Below are 21,650 nucleotides of genomic sequence, written 5' to 3'. Positions count from 1 at the left end.
TGTTTCACTCTCAAAAGAGTGCATATTTTAGTATAGGGAAAATAAGAAATTGCTTTGCTTATAGAATAAAATAAATGTATAGGCCCTATAAAACTTTTTAAAGAAAAGAGGTTTTCATATCTTATTAGTCCAGACAAGGGCCAAATGATTTAATACTCAGAAAAAAACTATTAGTCATTGATTTGCAAGAGGTTTATAGGACATTAAAACTGAAGGTCATGTCAGTTTTTAGCCATGATTGCCTATATGCAAAAGAATTCCAGGAATTAGTATGAGCTGAACAGATTTTACTTTTCCACCTTCTCCAACTATTTTTGAAGAAGACCACTCTCTCTCTCTCTCAGGCCTTGATGGTCTGTATGACCAATGCATATATTTGAGTTGGCTGACTCAGAATGCTGTGGGTAGAGGAAAAGCAGGCTAACAAGCCTATACAGGAATGAGTTCACAGTTTGGTTGAATTAGGTTCTACCAGCAAAAATGACTAATTATATCTAGAAATCCACACCTGAGGCTGTGCTTGCCTTTCCCTCTCTCATTCCCTTTTTTTACTTCTTCACTGCTTCTCCTTTTAAATTGAGGGCCTCCTGTGGGACAGGGGGAGGCACAGCTGAAAGATCAACTACTCACCAACGAACATTTCTGGGCCTGAAATGACTGAAAAAAGAGAGCATCTGACAGACCTACTGGGCAGGCTTAAATAATGAAACATGCTTGCTATACATCAGTGACACTCCAGCAAGTTATCTGTGAACAGTATCATGTTTTAGCTATTCTGTTTAAAAGCACTACTTTTAAAATATAGACTTGAATTTGGGTGTGAAGCCCTGAACTATTAAAAGTTTTAAGAATTTCTATTAAATATGACAGTTTGTAACACACGATTACTCAGGCCTAAATTTTACAGGTGTTATATATTCTAAGAAAGAGATATTGGCTAATTTGCCATATGGCAAACATAGTCTATATTTCAAAAGAAGCAAAGACAGAAGTGGTGCAATTCGTGAAGATAGCCCTTTGAATATTGTGTAGTAAATAATCACGTAAAATCTAACAGCACTTATGGATATTTAGCCTAAAGTTGTATCAAGGCCATATGTTACTGAGGTAATCCCTTAAACTGCATAATTTATTAACCTCTGTGAGTACCTGAGAGACCTAAGTAGAAAAAAGATGAATTAATCCATCAGAAATAGACCCTTAGAGGATAAATTAACATCTAACTAAAGTCACAAAAATAACTGGATTACTAACTTCAAGCAATTCCTCATAGAGAGCTTGCTACATGACACAAAGATCCAATACATTCCCAGAATTTACAATAAATCACTCTAAAATCTTCAGTTTGAATATTCAGTCATGGGAGACCTTATTGTTGCTTAGGTTTAGGTTTTAATTGAGTTATACAACTACTACAATAAAAAGATTATTGGTACCAAAAATCAGGTATCTATATAAACATCAATATGAAGAACATCTAGGGAAAAATTATGAGGTGAGAGAAAGTGGAGAGAAAAAATTAAAATATAAGAAATATGGAGAAAGAGAAAAAAGGATCTTACAAAAAGTAAAGAGAGGTACAGAGAACTAGAATAAAAGGGAAAAGAGCACTCAGAGTGATGAGAGCAATTAAATGAAGGGTAAAAAAAGAAAGAAAGGATAAAGAACATATGACAAGGTATAAAGAACATGAAATGATGAGGACCCCAAACCAGTGGTGTATACAGTTATGAAAGGGACACACTTCATTCTGGAGCTGAACTGGAAGAAAAAATACATGGAGGAAGAAGAAATCAGCACAAGTGCACATATTTGGATATCAATTCACCCCTTCTATATTGCTATCACCCCAGGTTTTATCTTCATTCTTGATGCAGCTGCTTCTCACTCTATAACTCCCAGTGGCCTCATCTGAACCCACAGCTTCGGTTCCAGAAGTGTTGAAGGCACGTGGACTATGGAATTAAGATTCTTCCACAGGAGCATGCCCACCTACCAGGGCACACCTCCTTCAATGGAACCCTGAACTTGGCATGTGCACAGTTGAACTCACCGTCTTTACTCCTCACATGGGCTCCATTTCCTCCTCCACTCCACATTTTGGTGAAAGGTGCTATCTCCACTAACTTGCCCATGCCAGGAGCCAGGCTCTCTCTGTATTGTTTGTTCTCCCTCAAAATGGCTAATAAAATTTACTTTTCAACTATTTCTCAGATCTCCCCCTCTCTTCACTCAACTGGTCTTCCTGACTAGAGGATTTCCTCTCCTCACTCAGCTCAACTTCCTACCATAAAATCTGAATCATGTTCCTACCTGCTTAAAGGACACCAGCAGATTTCAGGACCCAGTCCAGCCTCTCCTCATGACAAGGTATGACTTTCAAGACCTTACTGGGCAATTTCTCCTCCTTCACTGCCTACCATCCATGATCTCACTCCCACTTCATGCCAGTATTTGTTTCAAAACCACAGAGAAAAGTAACAAGACCCATGTATTTCCTCTGTTTTGGAGATTATCATATCATTTTTGTACCATCTGTATTTTTAAGTTGGTCATTTTTATATAGATTGAAGATTTTGTTGCTAAGTATGGTTTTACTTATTTTTACAGAACAAAATTTTTCAAGTATGGAAAGTTAAGAATTGCTTAGTATAGCCAGATCTATTTATCGATTCCCCCAAATGACCCCTTGGGTAGACAGGGTCATATTAGAACATTTAACTTACACTCTAACTTGTCCTTATATGTGTTGATGCTCTTCTGTTTTTCTTTGGGGCTGTTCTTTGAGATTCTCTTTTCTCAAGGGGTACTGTGCTGATTAGCAAACACTCTATCATGAGGCCTACACAAAACATGGGCTCATCTTCCTTATAAAATAATGAGGAAAGTGCTTTCTTATACCGTTGAGAACACCAAATATACTACCCTGTTGTAGTAATTACTACCAATTTCCCAGCAGGGAAATTACTTCTAAGATTTTTAGAGCTTTATGTATTATAAGGCCTATAATTCTTACACTATTTTGGCATAATATGTTTTGTATATTCATACAAAACCAGAGCCACTTACTCCTAAATTTCTGTCCCATAACCTTGAATACTATATGATGAAAAATGTTAGCAATCACAGAGTCACAGTGTGTCCTGGCCATCAACGCCAACTCAGTAACTGAATATTTTACCACATAAAGCAACCTGGCAAACAATGGAAGAAAACTACATTTTTGGCAACATCTGGAGACTCACCTTTTCTTCATTAGCAACACAACTCCAAGAAATGTAACAACAAGGTGCTGGCAATTTTAACCATGTGGTCTATTTGTTTCTCATGTTCTGGGACTGGTTTTGGAGTGGTAGCTCCTAAATGTGAAAGGAAATCAAACAGAAGAGAGAGTGGGTAAGGGAATAAAGATGCTGCATTTAACAGAGTAATAAGACATAAGAGAGCTAGCAGAGGAATGAGTTTGATTTTTAAAAAACACAGCTTTCATATGCACTGAAAGGACTGTAATTGTTCACATTGTTCTTCAATATTTTACTAAATCACAGCACACCCATGTCTGATCCTTTTATAAGAGAATTTTCTCAAACACAGTTTTAAAATATTTTTATTATTTGTCTTGGATCCTGCTTTTACATTTAAAAACTTGCTAACAACACAATAGCTATTCCTAAGTCTTTATCCAAATTTGATTTTCTGGAATATTTTCCTCAATTATTTTTTATAAATGAAGCAATAATTCCATAACATATTAGCCCAACCACGTGGAAAAGTAAGATGAGTTCATTTACCATGCATTTTACCAGTAATAATTTTTTTCCCCTTGCCTTTGGAAATCAAAAGCTAGGTAACATCTGGTAGGCAAAAGACTCCTTCTAAGCAATTTATTCACAAGTGGGAAGCAGTTGGTGATTGCACCACTGGGATGCACATTTAATATCTGTTTAAATGAGATAACCAGGGACATAAGAGTGGCAGTCACGTCTCAGCTCTCCTGGCTTCCCATTTCCAACACATCATTTGTCCCATTTAAGGTATAATGTGATGGAATGTCAAACCCATGTTCAACAAAACATCCATTTCCTCTGCTAAGTGAGTTCACAATGAAAATATTAGGAATGCAATGTTCAATTTATTAAACAGAAATCATTTTTAAGGGTTTCTCCTTGTTGAACCAGGATGGGACAGTGCTTCTTGCCTGAGCTACAATGCTACCTCATACCAGGTAGACAAAAGTATTTCATGTACAAACTTCTCACCTCAGACTTTTCTTTGGGCTTTTGTTGGTAAAAAAAAATGATTAAGATTGAATCAGGGACTGGGATTGTGGTTCAGTGGTAGGACAATTGCCTAGCATGTATGAGGCACTGGGTTTGATTCTCAGCACCATATATAGATAAAGGTCCATCAACAAGTAAAAATATATACAAATTAAAAAAAAAAGATTGAATCAGCTTTTCCTTTCCTTCTGTTGGGGTTTACACTTAGGAATTCTTTATTCCTGACAACTGAATTCTCAGCACATCTAATGCCTTTGTGCATAGCAAACTGGACAAATTCTAATGTGAGTCATGATTGAGAAATAGGGGGTGTCTAGCTACAACTGTCCATGTGGGCCTTCATTCCTTTGGGAACATGCAGATCACACTTCTTCCTGAACACACTCATATTAAGATTTTTTTGCAAGAAACCTTGCATCCTAAACATGGCTATGGCCTGACCTGACAAAACTGGTCAAGATCAGGTGAGACACCTGCCAAGTGAAAGATCCAAGGCCATGTTTATCTGAAATTCTACCACAGAGACACACTTAAATGAAGGGATAGTCATAATGACAGCACACCTTAAGTAAAAACCCTTGTGGATAAAGTTTTACAGGTCATTTTTATTTCTGATGAGGTCAAGAGATGTCCTTCTATTTTGGTTGAATAAATATCCCTTAACTAGTTGTCTAGTTAGATGTTGAAAGTATTAATGTTAATTATTTTTATGGCCATTATACACCTGAAATATCCAACAAACCATGGGACTATACAATCAGATGCTATCTTGGATGAAATAATTATGTTAAATAAATTGCTAAGGAAAATCTAAAAGTGAAATGGCTATGTGATCAAAAAAGAATTAAAAATTTAAAGGAATCAGGTAAAAGAAATATTTTGAATTCAGAAATGGAAAAAGTCAAATGATTTTCAAATTTGATTTTGCATCCAATTTAAATTAAAGAACATACATTTTTATTAAAATAACATGGGTTTTATTCTTCCAATTGTTCACATACTGGAAGTCATTTAATTTATCTCACTAATAGTTCTCCAAACATATTTTTAAATACATAAATGATTTAAGATTTCTTTCTTTTCTTTTCTTTTCTTTTTGGTAACTAAATTATTTTAGGAAATGCAAAGGTTGGGAAAGAAAATGTTTAGAAAAGCCTTAGTTAAAAAAATTTAAACATTAAAAAAGAGTAAGAGTTTTCAAGATGGCGGACTAGAGGGCGGCTGCATTTCACGTTGCTCCAGGACGCAAGATTCAAAAGAGGAGATAGTGAGAGGCTTGGGACCAACTCAAAGCCGCTGGGTGAGTCTCTCCCATTGGGGAGGCGTCCCGGATGGGGTGGTAGCCCCAGAATGCAGGGAACTTTGTGAAGTGGAGTTGCTCGGTGAGACGCCCCTCCCCCCACCGGAGCGGTAAACACGGACAACTGGGATCATCATAGAGGAGGCGGCTCAGCAAGTACCTGGACTCGGAGCAACCACTGGAGCTCCGGGCGGCTGCATGAAAAAGAGCTGTGTGGCAAGCTGTCTGGACTCAGAACGAGCGCTTCCGAACACCGGGGGGTTGCCCGGAGGAAGAGGAGGAGCCCGGCGGGTCGCTTGGTCTAGGAGTGACTGCATCAGAGCCACAGGCGGTTGCCAGAGGAGGAGCTGCGTGGCGAGCTGTTTGAACTCAGAACGCCGCTCCAGAACACCGGTGGCCTGCCTGGAGGAGGAGCACTGTGAGTTGCTTGGTCTAGGAGTGACTGCATCAGAGCCACAGGCGGTTGCCAGAGGAGGAGGCGAATGGTGAGTTGACTGGACTAAAAACGACCACTCCTGAACACCGGTGGCCTGCCTGGAGGAGGAGCGCGGTGGGTCACTTGGGCTTGGAGTGACTGCCTAGGGCTACGGGCAGTTGGCGGGAGGAGGAGACGCGAAGTGAGTTGCTTGGACTCCTAGTGACTGTGTCGGAAACCGGGCGGCTGTCCAGAGGAGGAGGTGTGTGGTGGGTCTCTGGGTATCGGAGCTATTGTACGGGGCTCCAGTTGGCGGCTCAGAGGAGGGGCCGCATAGCCAGGCGATTAGGTGCAGAGCAGGGTCCCAGGAACTAGGTGGCTTCTTGCTGGAAGAGCCGCACAGAGACACGCCTAGGGGCGGAGCGAAGTTTCCAGGACTGCGGGCAGATTCTCTGGGAGAGGCAGCCTAAGGAGACTCGCCTGCGGAGGGTGAGGCTCCCAGGCCCAGGAGGTAGGTCCGGGCCCCTGGGAACATTGCAGAGGAAGACAGCCCAGCCCAGGCGGTAGTTGTAGATTGAGGGGAACCTCTAGGATGGGAACTGACCAGCGAGACGTCCCCACCGAGTGAGTCTTCCCTGCCGGGGGAGGTTTTCCCACAGGGATGGTAAAACCAGAGACACAGGCACAAACAGGCCTTGCCTCAGCACACAGTCTAGTTCCCCACTGGATGACCATTGGTCAACAAGTGGAGGCACCTCTGCCCACTAGCAGGGAATATATACCACCTGAGGGTCACCACCCCTAGAGAGGCAGCTTCTTCGTGGAGCTCCGCATTATCAACTTCCTCCAAGACTTCAGGCTACTGAAGGATAAGAGGGGATATACTTGCTTGTCTTCAGGGACATTATAAGTTGATAGAGGAAACCTGCAATATCTTAATGACCCACTGATTCCTGAACAATATGAGAAAACAAGGGAAGAAAATGCCCCAAACAAATCTAGATGTTACATCAATAAAATCCAACGACAGCATGGCAGAAGAAATGACAGAAAGGGAGTTCACAATGTACATAATTAAAATGATTAGGGAAGCAAATGATGAGATGAAAGAGCAAATGCAGGCATTGAATGATCGCACCAATCGACAGTTAACAGAGCAAATTCAGGAAGCAAAGGATCATTTCAATAAAGAGTTAGAGATATTGAAAAAAAACCAAACAGAAATCCTTGAAATGAAGGAAACAATAAACCAAATTAAGAATTCCATAGAAAGCATAACCAATAGGATAGAACACCTGGAAGACAGAACTTCAGATAATTGAAGACAAAATATTTAACCTCGAAAACAAAGTTGAACAGAGAAGATGGTAAGAAATCATGAACAGAATCTCCAAGAACTATGGGATATCATGAAAAGGCCAAATTTGAGAATTATTGGGATTGAGGAAGGCTTAGAGAAACAAACCAAAGGAATGAACAATCTATTCAATGAAATAATATCAGAAAATTTCCCAAATCTGAAGAATGAAATGGAAAATGAAGTCCAAGAGGTTTATAGGACTCCAAATACACAAAATTACAACAGACCCACACCAAGGCACATTATAATGAAAATACCTAACATACAAAATAAAGACAGAATTTTAAAGGCTGTGAGAGAAAAGAACCAAAAGAACCAAATTACATTCAGGGGGAAACCAATACGGATATCAGCAGATTTTTCAGTCCGGACCCTAAAAGCTAGAAGGGCCTGGAACAACATTTTTCAAGCTCTGAAAGAAAAGGGATGCCAACCAAGAATCTTATAGCCAGAAAAACTTACCTTCAAATTTGACGATGAAATAAAATCATTCCATGATAAACAAAAGCTAAAAGAATTTACAAAAAGAAAGCCAGCATTACAGAACATTCTCAGCTAAATATTTCATGAGGAAGAGATAAAAAACAAAGAAGCAAATCAGCAAAGGGAGGAATTATCCTAAAGGAACTGTCAAAGAAAGGAGGAACCAAGATGTGTCAAAAATTTTAAATATGAACCAAATGACCGGCAATACAAATCATATCTCAATAATAACCCTGAATGTTAATGGCCTGAATTCATCAATCAAAAGACAGAGACTGGCAGATTGGATTAAAAAGAAAAATCCAACAATATGTTGCCTGCAAGAGACTCACCTCATAGAAAGAGATACCCATAGACTAAAGGTGAAAGGATGGGGAAAAACATACCATGCACAAGGACTCAGCAAAAAAGCTGGAGTATCCATCCTCATTTCAGATAATGTGGATTTCAAGCCAATGTTAGTCAGAAGGGATAAGGAAGGACATTTCATACTGCTTAAGGGAAGCATAAATCAGCAAGATATAACAATCATAAACATCTATGCCCCAAACAGTGGCTCATCCATGTATGTTGAACAAATCCTTCTCAATTTTAGAAACCAAATAGACCATAACACAATAATACTAGGTGATTTTAACATGCCTCTCTCACCATTGGACAGATCTTCCACACAAATATTGAACAAAGAAACCACAGATCTCAATAACGCAATCAATAATTTAGACTTAACAGACATTTATAGAATATACCATCCAACCAAGAGCGAATACACTTTCTTCTCAGCAGCACATGGATCCTTCTCTAAAATAGACCATATATTATGCCACAAAGCTAAGGTCAGCAAATACAAGAAGATAGAGACACTACCTTGTATTCTATCAGATCATAATGGATTAAAGTTAGAAATAAATGAAAGAGTAAAAAACAGAAACTACTCCAACACCTGGAGATTAAACAATATGCTATTATATGATGAATGGATAACAGAAGATATTAGGAAGGAAATTAAAAAATTCTTAGAGGTAAACGAGAACAAAGAAACATCATATCAAAATCTCTGGGACACTATGAAAGCAGTACTTAGAGGAAGATTTATTTCATGGAGCGCATTTAATAAAAGAAGTAAAACTCAACAAATAAATGACCTAACACTACAGCTCAAAGCCCTAGAAAAAGAAGAACAGACCAACACCAAAAGTAGTAGAAGACAGGAAATAGTTAAACTGAGAGCTGAAATCAACAAAATTGAAACAAAAGAAACAATACAAAAAATTGACAAAATAAATAGTTGGTTCTTCGAAAAAATAAACAAAATTGATAAACCTTTAGCCACAGTAACAAAGAGAAGACGAGAGAAAACCCAAATCACTAAAATTCGGAATGAACAAGGAAATATCACAACAGACATGACTGAAATACAAAACATAATTAGAAGCTATTTTGAAAACCTATACTCCAACAAAATAGAAAATTTCAAAGACATCAACAGGTTTCTAGAGACATATGAATTGCCTAAACTGAACGAGGAGGACATACACAATTTAAATAGACCAATTTCAAGTAATGAAATAGAAGAAGTCATCAAAAGCCTACCAACAAAGAAAAGTCCAGGACCAGATGTGTTCTCAGCCTAGTTCTACAAAACCTTTAAAGAGGAGCTCATTCCAATACTTTTCAAAGTATTCCAGAAAATAGAAGAGGAGGGAACCCTCCCAAACTCATTCTATGAAGCCAATATTACCCTGATACCTAAACCAGAGACACTTCAAGGAAAGAAAATTTCAGACCAATATCCTTAATGAACATCGATGCAAAAATTCTCAATAAAATTTTAGCAAATCGCATACAAAAACATATTAAAAAGATAGTGCACCATGATCAAGTGGGTTTCATCCCAGGGATGCAAGGGTGGTTCAACATCAGGAAATCAATAAATGTCATTCACCATATCAATAGACTTAAAGTCAAGAATCACATGATTATTTCGATAGATGCAGAAAAAGCATTTGATAAAATACAGCACCCCTTCATGCTCAAAACACTAGAAAAAATAGGGATAGTGGGAACATTCCTTAACATTGTAAAGGCCATCTATGCTAAGCCCATGGCTAATATCATTCTAAATGGTGAAAAGCTGAAAGCATTCCCTCTAAAAACTGGAACAAGGCAGGGATGCCCTCTTTCACCACTTCTATTCAATATCGTCCTTGAAACTCTAGCCAGAGCAATTAGACAGACCAAAGAAATTAAAGGGATACGAATAGGAAAAGAAGAACTCAAACTATCCCTATTTGCTGATGATATGATTGTATACTTAGAGGAACCAGGAAATTCCACCAGAAAACTTTTAGATCTCATAAGTGAATTCAGTAAAGTAGCGGGATATAAGATCAGTGCACATAAATCTAAGGCAATTTTATACATAAGCGATGAATCTTCAGAAAGAGAAATTAGGAAAACTACCCCATTCACAATAGCATCAACAAAAAATAAAATACTTGGGAATCAATCTCACAAAAGAGGTGAAAGACCTCTACAATGAGAACTACAGAACACTAAAGAAAGAAATTCAAGAAAACCTTAGAAGATGGAAAGATCTCCCATGTTCTTGGATAGGAAGAATTAATATTGTCAAAATGGCCATACTACCAAAAGTGCTATACAGATTCAATGCAATTCCAATTAAAATCCCAATGATGTACCTTACAGAAATAGAGCAAGCAATTATGAAATTCATCTGGAAGAATAAAAAACCCAGAATAGCTAAAGCAATCCTTGGCAGAAAGAGTGAAGCAGGGGGTATCACAATACCAGATCTTCAACTCTACTACAAAGCAATAGTAACAAAAACGGCATGGTATTGGTACCAAAATAGAAAGGTGGATCAATGGTACAGAATAGAGGACATGGACACAAACCCAAATAAATACAATTTTCTCATACTAGACAAAGGGGCCAAAAATATGCAATGGAGAAAAGATAGCCTCTTCAACAAATGGTGCTGGGAGAATTGGAAATCCATATGCAACAGAATGAAACTAAACCCATATCTCTCACCATGCACGAAACTAAACTCAAAATGGATTAAGGATCTCGGAATCAGACCAGAGACCTTGCATCTTATAGAAGAAAAAGTAGGTCCAGAGCTTCAAGATGTCGGCTTAGGACCAGACTTCCTCAACAGGACTCCCATAGCACAAGAAATAAAAGCAAGAATTAATAACTGGGATAGATTCAAACTAAAAAGCTTTCTCTCAGCAAAGGAAACTATCAGCAATGCGAAGAAAGAGCCTACAGAGTGGGAGAAAATCTTTGCCAATCATACTTCAGATAGAGCACTAATCTCCAGAATCTATAAAACTCAAAAAATTCTACACCAAGAATGCAAATAATCCAATCGACAAATGGGCTAAGGAAATGAATAGACACTTCACAGAAGACGATCTACAAGCAATCAACAAACATATGGAAAAAAGTTCAACATCTCTAGTAATAAGAGAAATGCAAATCAAAACCACCCTAAGATTCCATCTCACCCCAAATAGAATGGCGATTATCAAGAATACAAGCAACAACAGGTGTTGGCGAGGATGTGGGGAGAAAGGTACACTCATACATTGCTGGTGGGGCTGCAAATTAGTGCAGCCACTCTGGAAAGCAGTATGGAGACTCCTTAGAAAACTTGGAATGGAACCACCATTTGACCCAGCTATCCCACTCCTTGGCCTATACCCAAAGGACTTAAAATCAGCATACTACAGAGATACAGCCACACCAATGTTCATAGCTGCTTAGTTCACAATAGCCAGATTGTGGAACCAACCTAGATGTCCTTCAGTTGATGAATGGATAAAGAAAATGTGGTATATATATACAATGGAATATTACTCTGCCATGAAGAATGATAAAATTATGGCCTTTGCTGGCAAATGGATGAAACTGGAGAATATCATGCTAAGTGAGATAAGCCAACTCAAAAAACCAAAGGACGAATGATATCGCTAATAAGTGGATGATGACACATAATGGGGGGTGGGAGGGGTTAATATTGGGATTGGAGTTGGGTTTAGGGAGGGGGGGCAGGAATGGAGGAAGGAAGGACTGTATAGAGGGAGGGGAGGGCTGGGAGGGTGGGGGAGAAGGGAAAAAATGGCAGAATGAATCAAACATTACCCTATGTAAATTTATGATTACACAAATGGTATGCCTTTATGCCATGTACAGGCAGAGAAACAGCATGTATCCCATTTGTTTACAAAAAAAAGCCCCCCCCCCCAAAAATAATAAGTCACAGGAATTAAAACATTAAAGAAGACCAAGTGCACTGAGAATCTACTGTGCTTTCACTTTTGTCAACCTAATAACATTTTCAAAGAAATAAAAGTATTTTCAGGAAATATGACATAACACAACACTGAGTATCTGCTATAAACATCTGAAAGTATGTATCTTCAAATTAATTTTTACCTCTCAATCAAGTTTTGCACTCAAATTTTTCTCCACCTGGTTCTTACTGGCTCTCCCAAGAGAACATAGTATATAATTCTTTCACAGGGACAAACTTTTGGCAATCAGCAATATTAGAAATATAAGCAAAAAACCAAAACTACTCTCAGAACTCGGGATCTATTCAGATATAAAGTTAACAGGAAAAGAAACTAAGGCACTTACTGATTTCCGTGTAGCAACACTGTTTTCCACAACTGAATATTTGTCTTGTTGATCCAAAGGAAGACAATCCAAAACATCTCCCAGCAATACAAAAGATGTAGATGCAGTACAAATACCTTCAAGTGGAGCACAAACCAATTTAAAAGTTTAAAAAATTTTAGAGTAAAATAGTCTGTGAAAAATACTTCTGAAGAATACCTTAAAACATACACTTTGTCACTCACATCAAAATTTTATAGGGACAAGCAATAGAAGTAACCTAAAGTTCAAAGTAGACATACTTAAGTAGTTTTTGATATGTGGATTGAATAATAAAGGTTATACAGGGTTTTTAATAACATGTAGAGGATTTACTATATGTCAGGCACACTAAGAGCTTTAAATATACTAACATTTAATTTTTACAACCCTCTGAGATAAATCACATTATCTTCATTTTATAGAATGGGAAAACAGAGACACAAAAAAGTCAAATAACTTGTTCAGGATCACACAGTCAATAAATGGGAGAGCTGGGATATGAACCAAGGCAGTCTGGTTCCACAGTCTGTTCTCCTCACCACTAAGCTATCTGAGAGGATATATGCAATTAAAAACAGTGGTTATGATGACTACAATAATTTGGGAAAATGCTTATGACATAAAGTTAAATGAATAAGATAAGATTCAACAATATATGTCTTTTAAAAGATGAGAAAAACTGTAATCACATACCAAAATGAATGGTAGTTTTTAAAAGTAGAAGAATTAGGACTATGATTTCCCCTTTTTCTCATTTCTGAATGTTTTGTAATGTTGCTAAATTATCTTTGATTTAAAAAGATAATCTTCAAAAACAGATGAAAAGGTTTGATTTGGTTTCAACTATGATTTAACATTTAAAATAACAGTATTGTTTCAGGGAAAAGAATGATTAAAAAAGTTAGTCTGTCTCCAAAGACACTGTTACTAAAGAAGAGTAATATATTAAAGATTTTTTTAAAGATCAGACTAGCTAAAAATACTTTTATATCCCTACTCATTGTTTTTTCTATTTTAAGGTAGTAATACTAACACATGGTATAGGGGAAAAATCTAGGGGCACAGTAAGCCCACAACATTGCATCAATAGAATATATCCAGAAAAAGGAAATAATATTTCCAGCTCTACTCTGCACTGGTAAGGAACCAGGAATGCAATGTGGGAATACTGCCTAGAATCAGTGAGTGGCTTAAGGCAGCATATTTCAACTCATCATAAGAGTTGAAATAACAAAAATTGTCTAACAGGACACCATCAATGAGTGTGGCTAGGAGAGGCTAGACTACCACCTATCAGAGAAGTTGTAGCAGGGAGGTAGGCTGGGCCAGAGATAAAATTAGATGACATTAGAGTCCTTAATGAAACTTAGATTCTGTGATACTCTATGTCCTGTAGATCCAAGAGAAATATTCTCTTCCCTTTTTCACAGTGTATTCTGTAACACATGCAATAATTATAGAATTTAGGAAAATTATCTGTGTTCTACTGTCAAAAAATATGAGTCAAAAGAACTAACCAACAGTCCAGGGATTTCACTTAAAAATAAAGGATGGCTCATGGTGATTCTGAGCTGACAGGCACAGAAACCACTGGGTTATATGATCTTCAAGTATTTTCAAATTCTGTATCCCAGCTTCCACACCAATCTCTCTGATTATCTTAACTCTGGCACAGATACCCTTGTCTAGTTTCTAAATGTTCACATTTCCATTGTTTCATTTATAATTTTTTTCTGCTTAAACAATCTTTCTTCTCTTTATTACACAGCAAATTTTGACTCTACCTTTCAAAACATGCAGTAGATGTCAGCTCATCTAAAAGACTCCCTGATATCTTTAAGCAGATCACCTCACGTATGCTTCTGAAGCATACTGTACATAAATCTCCTGTAGCATATCCTAACTAATAACCTTTGCAATAAACCTAGCTTTTAAGGGGTAGGCATTTTTTTATGTTTGAACTACCAGGTGTCTGATACTTTAGAAGCTCAATAAATATCCACTGAATTGAATTAAACTTATTTATGGACAATCTTAAAATATGTAACATGAATAAATAATATTCTCTCAAGAAGAAAATGTCCCCCTCAAATAAAATAAAAATACACTTAAGACTATAGTTTAAGTTCATAAGTCCTCACCTTTCCCAATTAAGTTTCTAAGTGCATTGTACAACTTCAAGTGTAAAAACAACACCTCTCCTAATAGTAATACAATAGGTTAATGAATAAACTAAGCACACACTACAAACTGTATGACAAAAAAACTGGAACTCCTGGAATGAGTGAATTTTAGGCAGCTTGTATAAAAGTTTGACAGGTAAAGTCAGAACTTACAAACTTAACAAAATAGCTTGCTGCAACACTGGAAGGCCACTTTGATCTTGCATGTTTCAGTTTTTGTAGAAATAGGTATTAAAATAATACATGATGCTTTCTAGATATTAAAACTCAGTATTCACATATATTATCTGAAAACATCAAATGAATATATTAGCTAAATTGGTTAAAGTATGCTAAAACTATTTTTCATTTCTTCTTTGTGAATATATTTAACTATTAGAGCAATAATTATTAACTCCTATTATGTGTTAGGTACCGTGTACTTTGTTATTTAAGGTTTCTTTTCGGGGGGCGGGGTGGGTACCGGGAATTGAACCCAGGGTTGCTAAACCACTGAGTTGTATCCCCAGGCCATTTTTATATGTTATTTAGAGATATGGTCGCTGTGTTGCTGAGATTGGCTTTGAATTTGCCATCCTCTTGCCTTCGCCTCCGGAATCCCTGGGATTACAGGGGTGGTGTAAATACAGGAGTGGAGACGAATACGGTAAATGATCTGGAACAATGTTCTTAATACATATTTCTTTGGTGGGCAACATAAAAAGAACAGAATCCATGATCTGAAGTCAGAAAACCAGAGCGTCACTAAAGTTTTGCGGGGATCTCAGTCTCTATATCATATACCAGGAATAATAAAACAGTCCATCTTAGTGTTATTCTAGCAGTTAAATGAAGTAACATGAAAGTGCTCTGCAGAATGTTTTCCAAATGCTCAAACTACTTTTTCTCACCGGGCAAGAATAAAAGAGCCGCTGGTAACCTTTCCCAAAGGAAAGGTGATCTGTTTGTCTCATCCCGCTTAGGAGCTCCTTTTCCGTCTCTTAGGGTGAGATACTAAGTGTCAAAGAGTGGTGAACAGGCTGCTGGAACACCTGGTAGTTTAGGAGGCAGAGCGGGAACCCGGTCACTGGGTATAAACCCGCACTCCACCTTCAGCAGCTCCCTTTCTGAAGACCACTTCCAGGCCAAGCGAACAGAGAAACTTGACTTGACCGCAAGCACTGTGCAGGTGAGCTCTCCGCTGCATTAAGGCGTCCAGAAAACTGGGTCTACGGACCCGCCGGCGAATACGCAGAGGCGGACAGCATAGGACCCACGGAGAGGAAGGTAGCGCGCTTTTTCCTACTTCTCAGCCCCCGGCAGGGCCAGGAGTGGACGCTGCGGCTTTCACGCCACTATCTCGCTTTACCCCCGGGCAAAATTCGAAAAAATTTCAGAGAGAGGAAAAGAAAGAACACGGTCGGATCAGGACCGCACCTTCCCTCAGCCAGCTCTCTGTAAACCGCATCCGCGCTTCTGGCAAACCGAAGGCCTACGGCGCCGAGTGATGACGTCAAGCCAGGAGCGAGGAGATTGCCAGCTCTGAGCGTGGCTAGAGTGGCCTGTGAGCAACCAGCCGCTGTACGCTTGGGGCTCCCTGAGTTCAGGTGGGTGTGGGAATCTAGTCAGCCACACGGTGCTTAGTCCGAGTTTCGGGGTAACCCATAGGGTGAGGGGATTTGCGCAGCCTCGCTCTGTAAGTCCGGACACACTCGAGTCCTCGTGGTTTTCCTGGTTTGGGGAAAGCGGGTGAAGGGCGGCCGTTTGCTGCTCAGATGGCCGCACCGGAAGGTAACGCTGCCTGGGAGTCCAAGGCAGGTGGGTTATGTGGGGAAACTCCGGACTAGGGAAGTTGTGGCCGGTACTGCCAGACCGCTGTCTTCCCCAAAGCTTGAAGTTCCGCGTGATGACTCATTGCGGGTATGTGTATCAAGCCCTGTCACTCAATGGGCCCTGAAGCTCGTGGAGAACTTTCCTCTTTTCTAAAATGAAAACGAACACTTATCACAGGGCGGTTGAAGAGAATGAAATGGCGACCGGAAGCCTAAGATTGTAGATCAATATACGTAGTATTTATTAATATTTCTTTAAACCTGGAATCAATTAAATTTGCTTGTAGTTCTCGGCTAAAAGAGAATACAGTCCCCGTCGCCGATTAGAAAATCGGCTGTGCTGTACTGCATCCTGGGTAGAACGATCCCTTGCAAAATCGCGTCCCTTTGCAATTTCTTCCCTTGCCACTTTTACCCGGGAGAGGCGTGGTCAAGGAGAACCCAAGCAACAGCAGTCCTCTGTTGGAGTTGTGCTAGGAAAAAAGGACTGCCCCAAACGCGAAGCAATTTTTGCTCTTACTCCCATACATGTCCCTAAAGAAGAAAGCTAGACGCACACTATACCTTGTTCTCTACACTGATATGCAGTAAGAATTCAGGGAACTAAGGAAAAGATAATTTTGCAGTCTTGCCCCTAAGTGTGAATGTGAATAATGGTAACTGCCTGGATGATTGCAGCCTTTTATAGACTCAAAAGAATTATTGAGGTTTAATTGTAAGTTCATGTAATTAAAATGTAAATTGAATTTATGAACTGAGACCAAATTAGAGTGATTTATTTTGGAAATATACTTTGTTAATGTAATGGTAGGAGAAGAAATGAACTTTTTGCTGCTAAAATGAGTGAAGCAACAAAACAGAAGAAATAGGGGAAAAAGCAATCATCAGGTAATAGGGAGTGTTTAAGGGGTAATTTAAAAATTCTAGAGATGGATGGTGATGGTTACATAGCAGAGCAAATGTACTAATGCCACTAAATTGGACACTTAAAGTTGGTCAAAATGCTTAATTTTATGTTTATCTTACCCCGATAAACAACTTAAAACCTGTTTTGTTTTTTTTTTCTTATAAAAAGAAAAAAAACAGCAGTCTTTGGCTAGGTAACTAAAAACGGAAAAGATAATCACAGACAAGTATGATCTTGAACCCTCAAGATAAGGTTATATGCAATAAGGAAAGAAAGAAGGTAGCAATTTTTTTAAAGATGTCCATGAAAAACACAGTAAAATTCATTGGTATTTAAATTGTGATACATTTTTATAATTCACAATGCATTTTAAACACTGTACCTCATTAGATGCTCTAATATTTTGAGCTAGATAATATAGCTGTTATGCCCATATAACACAAAAAGAACAAACTCAGAGAGGGTTTTTGATAAAGTTATCAGTAAAAGTGAGTCTAGGCAGGGGTTTTGATGTCAAATTTTGTGCTCATTACACTGTTATACTGTCTTAAGTAATGACCAATTTTTTTTAGGTACTTTTTATGAACCAGGCACTTTTTCTTGTGTTATTTCTACTCCTTACAACAATTTTGTTCATATATTTTAACAAGGAAACAGCTTCATTTACTCTAGGTCACATGAACAGAGCAAGCTGAGATTGGGATCTGAGCCTAGTTCTAATCCCAAAGCCTATATTTTTCTCAAGTCTTAACTCTAAAATCTTTACCAAGCCATGGACTGGTCAGCATCTCATAAATTATTTTCTTACAATTGGATAATAGTAATAACAACAACAATAATATATGAGTTTTTAGTTTTTATTTTTCTTTTTTTAAATAGTTGTAGATGTATACATTACCTTTATTCATTTATTTTTATGTGGTGCTGAGAATCTAACCCAGTGCCTCACACATGCTAGGTAGGCACTCTACCACTGAGCAACAACCCAGCCTCAGGAGTTTTTTAAAGATAATTAAACATACAGAGTTTTTAAAAGATATGTAATAAATAATTTTAAAAAGGACCTATAATGTATTAAAAAGAAGAGAAATGAGTATTGATAATCTTTCTGAAGAATAATTTGTAGATGTGAGAAAATCAAGGTGTTAATTACATGCAAAATAAACATTGTATATCACCATGTAACCATACAATTTCTGCTTCCCCTGTTTTTTGTTCAGGTGTAGCCCTTTCCTAAATCAACACTTACTGAAATGATACCAAATACACCAAACAACCTGGTAAGATTTAACTAAGTTTTAAGAAGTACATCAACAGTTTAAAATCAGGTGAGAATTCAACATACTGTCATTGTGTTTAGCATCCCTTAGAGTTCTGCATGAAGCATTGGTGCTGAGAGCAGCTGACCTAACATTGCCATGGTCATTAAATTATGAATGAAGACTGGTAACTAGTGTTACACAGACATTGGTAGCACACTTCCAGCATGAACAGACCTGTGGGGTTGAAGTCTGTGTTAGCAACTTTCTCTTTGTCCTGCTGTGATCTTAAGACTGGTCATAAATTCCTGTGGAAGACTTTCAGACCACCACAAGCATGTTTTATGTTCTCTCAGCCCTATCTCATAACAAAGAGCTTTCCTGGCATCAGTAAGTTACTATTGCTCTGGATGTGTGTGTGTGTGTGTGTGTATGTGCATGTGTACACATGCAAGCATGTAGTTTAATACTCTGGTGGTCTGCAAGTTAGTGATAAAATCTGCTATAATAAAATATTAATTACAGCTAAAAAGGTTGGATGAGAAATATAAACTCAGTTACAGCCCCATATTGTGGACAAAGGGCAGGGTGAAAAAATCCTTTAGTTATGGAGATTTGGAATGAAAAAAAAAATCTAGCATATTAGACTCAGGATGAGAAGTTCTGCAAAAGGCCACCTGTCATTAATCTTCACAACAGGCACCGCATTTTAAGTAAATTAATCCTAGATAGAATATCTTTAAGGGGGATTTCTTCTGCTTTGGACAATGAAGACATTTTCCTTTGCACTTCCTATTTCACCTTTTTGTCATAATTTAACCATATATATTCATAACAAACACATTTATAAAAATTACAGTTCAAGATCAATTACTAATATGAAAGTATGTTCCCTTTAAAAGCCCTAGTGATTGGAATAAAATAGAAATAGAATATAATCAAAACCAAATCAAATAAAGATTGAGGACATCCTTAATCCAAGAATCTTTTCAGAAAGTTCTAGATTGTAGAATATTTTGGATTTTTGGGTTAGGGATGCTCACCTGGCAAAGGCTATACAAATACAAAGTAACAAAACCTGAAATGTTTTGGGTGATAAATGTTTTGGCTATGGGATATTCATCTTGTATTGTTTTTTCAGTTCTTTTTAGTTATACATAATTTTGATATAATTGTGCAAGCATGGAATGTATGTCAGTCTAGTTAGGACCCCATTCTTAAACGATGTACAATGATAGTTTAAGATTCACTATGGTGTGTTTATATACGTACATAGGAAAATTATTTCAGATTCATTCCACTGTCTTTCCTATCCTATCTGCTCTTTCTTCCCTTCATTTCCCTTTGTCTGATTACACCTCATTGTAGTCAAAATGGCAATTATCAAGAATACAAGTAATAATAAATGTTGGCAAGGATGTGGGGAATAGGGTACACTCATACATGGCTGGTGGGACTACAGATTTGGTGCAACCACCCTGGAAAGCATTATGGAAATTCCTCAAAAAACTAGGAATGGAACTACCGTTTGACCCAGTTATCCCACTCCTCATTAGGTATCAATTTGTATCTTTGTTCTTGTATGCTTGCTTTCCATCCATTGCAGAAAAGCTTTACTGCTGCAGTTCAGGTGAGATAGAAAACAGATGTGACCATCAAAGGAACAGGTGCACCCTATAGGAATGCCACTGAGGAAACACTGAAGTGAGAGTCACCATCCAGAGGTGTCAGGTGCCAGAGATGCCAATGAATCATCAGCTGGCATGGAGGGTCTTCCAAGCTCTTTTTACTGTATGACTCCCAGTATAAGATGGGGCAAATGTGAGATCGATAAATGAGAATAAAATAATTTTCTTCTTCTTTTTTCCATTATGTATTTCCAAGGTATCCATCACATATCAGGCCTTGTGTCAGGCACAGGGGAAGAATCAGGCACAGCCTGCCTCTGTCCTTGAGGAGCCCATTGGAAGGGTGTTAGAAATAGCTCAGACCAATGAAGAACAGTTGTGACAAGGAGCTGGGAAGGGTGTGTACAAACACAAAGTTACAGGACCCACAGGGAGTGACGATCTACATCAAAATCTCCACAGCATCTACTGCACTGAGGGCTTCTGGTTGGGACCTAGTGCCCAATTGCTGTCACAGGCTGATAACACCTGGAGGCTGATTCTGTACTGCACATGTCACCAGTGTTCTCAAATTGAAAACAAAACACAACATAGGAGGGCACTATGAAGCATAGGTGCATTCCCAGCAACTCAGGAGGTGGAGGCAGGAGGACTGCTTGAGTCCAGGAGTTCAAGACCAGCTTGGGCAACCATAGGAAGATGCTTATCTCAAAAAACGGAAAACCCAAACACCATGGCAACAAACAAAAGCTAGTGCCTTCAGATTCAGATTTCCAACAAATACCCTTCACTCCAATCACTTGCAAGAGCCCTTTGTCAGTAGCACAGCAGATGGAAGGTAATGGCTGGGCCCTGCTGGAGACATTCCCTGAGAGTCCCCCACCCTGACTTACCCTGAATAATCCTAAGAGTTTAAGCATTTTCCTCCCTCAATTTCCTTAAAGAACAGTCCTGTCTCCCAAAGCCACCCATGGGCCTGAGGTGAAATACAGGCATGGAGGTATTTGGGGTAGATAGGGAAATAAGTTTAATGGTTTTGGATGGTCTTCGTGTCTGTTCCTTTCTCTAAATGATTGTAGGACAATTTGTAACTACTCTTTCTATCTCTGTAATCACTCCTCAGGTTACAAGATCCATAATTCCTCAATTCTGGTATTTCATTGCATATCAGTTTTCATTATTAAGGACAACTCAAAATATTATATTAGTGTTTTACTGATTTGGGATTGAGGGTAGGGGTGGAAGAATTTGGCCCCAAAATTAATATAGGGGGGCTTCCAGAAAGACTATCATCCTACCTCTCCCTCAGGAGGCCTGTACTGCTGACCCCAG

At 38.4% G+C, this 21,650-nt stretch overlaps 1 long non-coding RNA gene and 1 pseudogene across 1 annotated transcript; both read left to right on the top strand.

Moving 5' to 3' along the window:
* The window catches only part of LOC124965785 (60S ribosomal protein L7a-like), a 43,725-nt pseudogene extending 27,525 nt beyond the window's left edge, over window positions 1-16,200 (top strand).
* A 20-nt stretch (window positions 16,201-16,220) lies between these two features.
* Window positions 16,221-20,534, top strand: LOC124965608 (uncharacterized). Its single transcript, XR_007105207.1, has 3 exons — window positions 16,221-16,299; window positions 18,652-18,759; window positions 20,297-20,534. It is a non-coding gene; the product is annotated as an uncharacterized LOC124965608 (long non-coding RNA).
* Window positions 20,535-21,650: the final 1,116 nt, after the last annotated feature.

Source organism: Sciurus carolinensis, chromosome 15 (assembly GCF_902686445.1).
Source record: "Sciurus carolinensis chromosome 15, mSciCar1.2, whole genome shotgun sequence".
Classification (NCBI taxonomy): domain Eukaryota; kingdom Metazoa; phylum Chordata; class Mammalia; order Rodentia; family Sciuridae; genus Sciurus; species Sciurus carolinensis.
The sequence above is the reverse complement of the archived record's forward strand: the minus strand, read 5'-3'. Positions and strand labels throughout refer to the sequence as shown.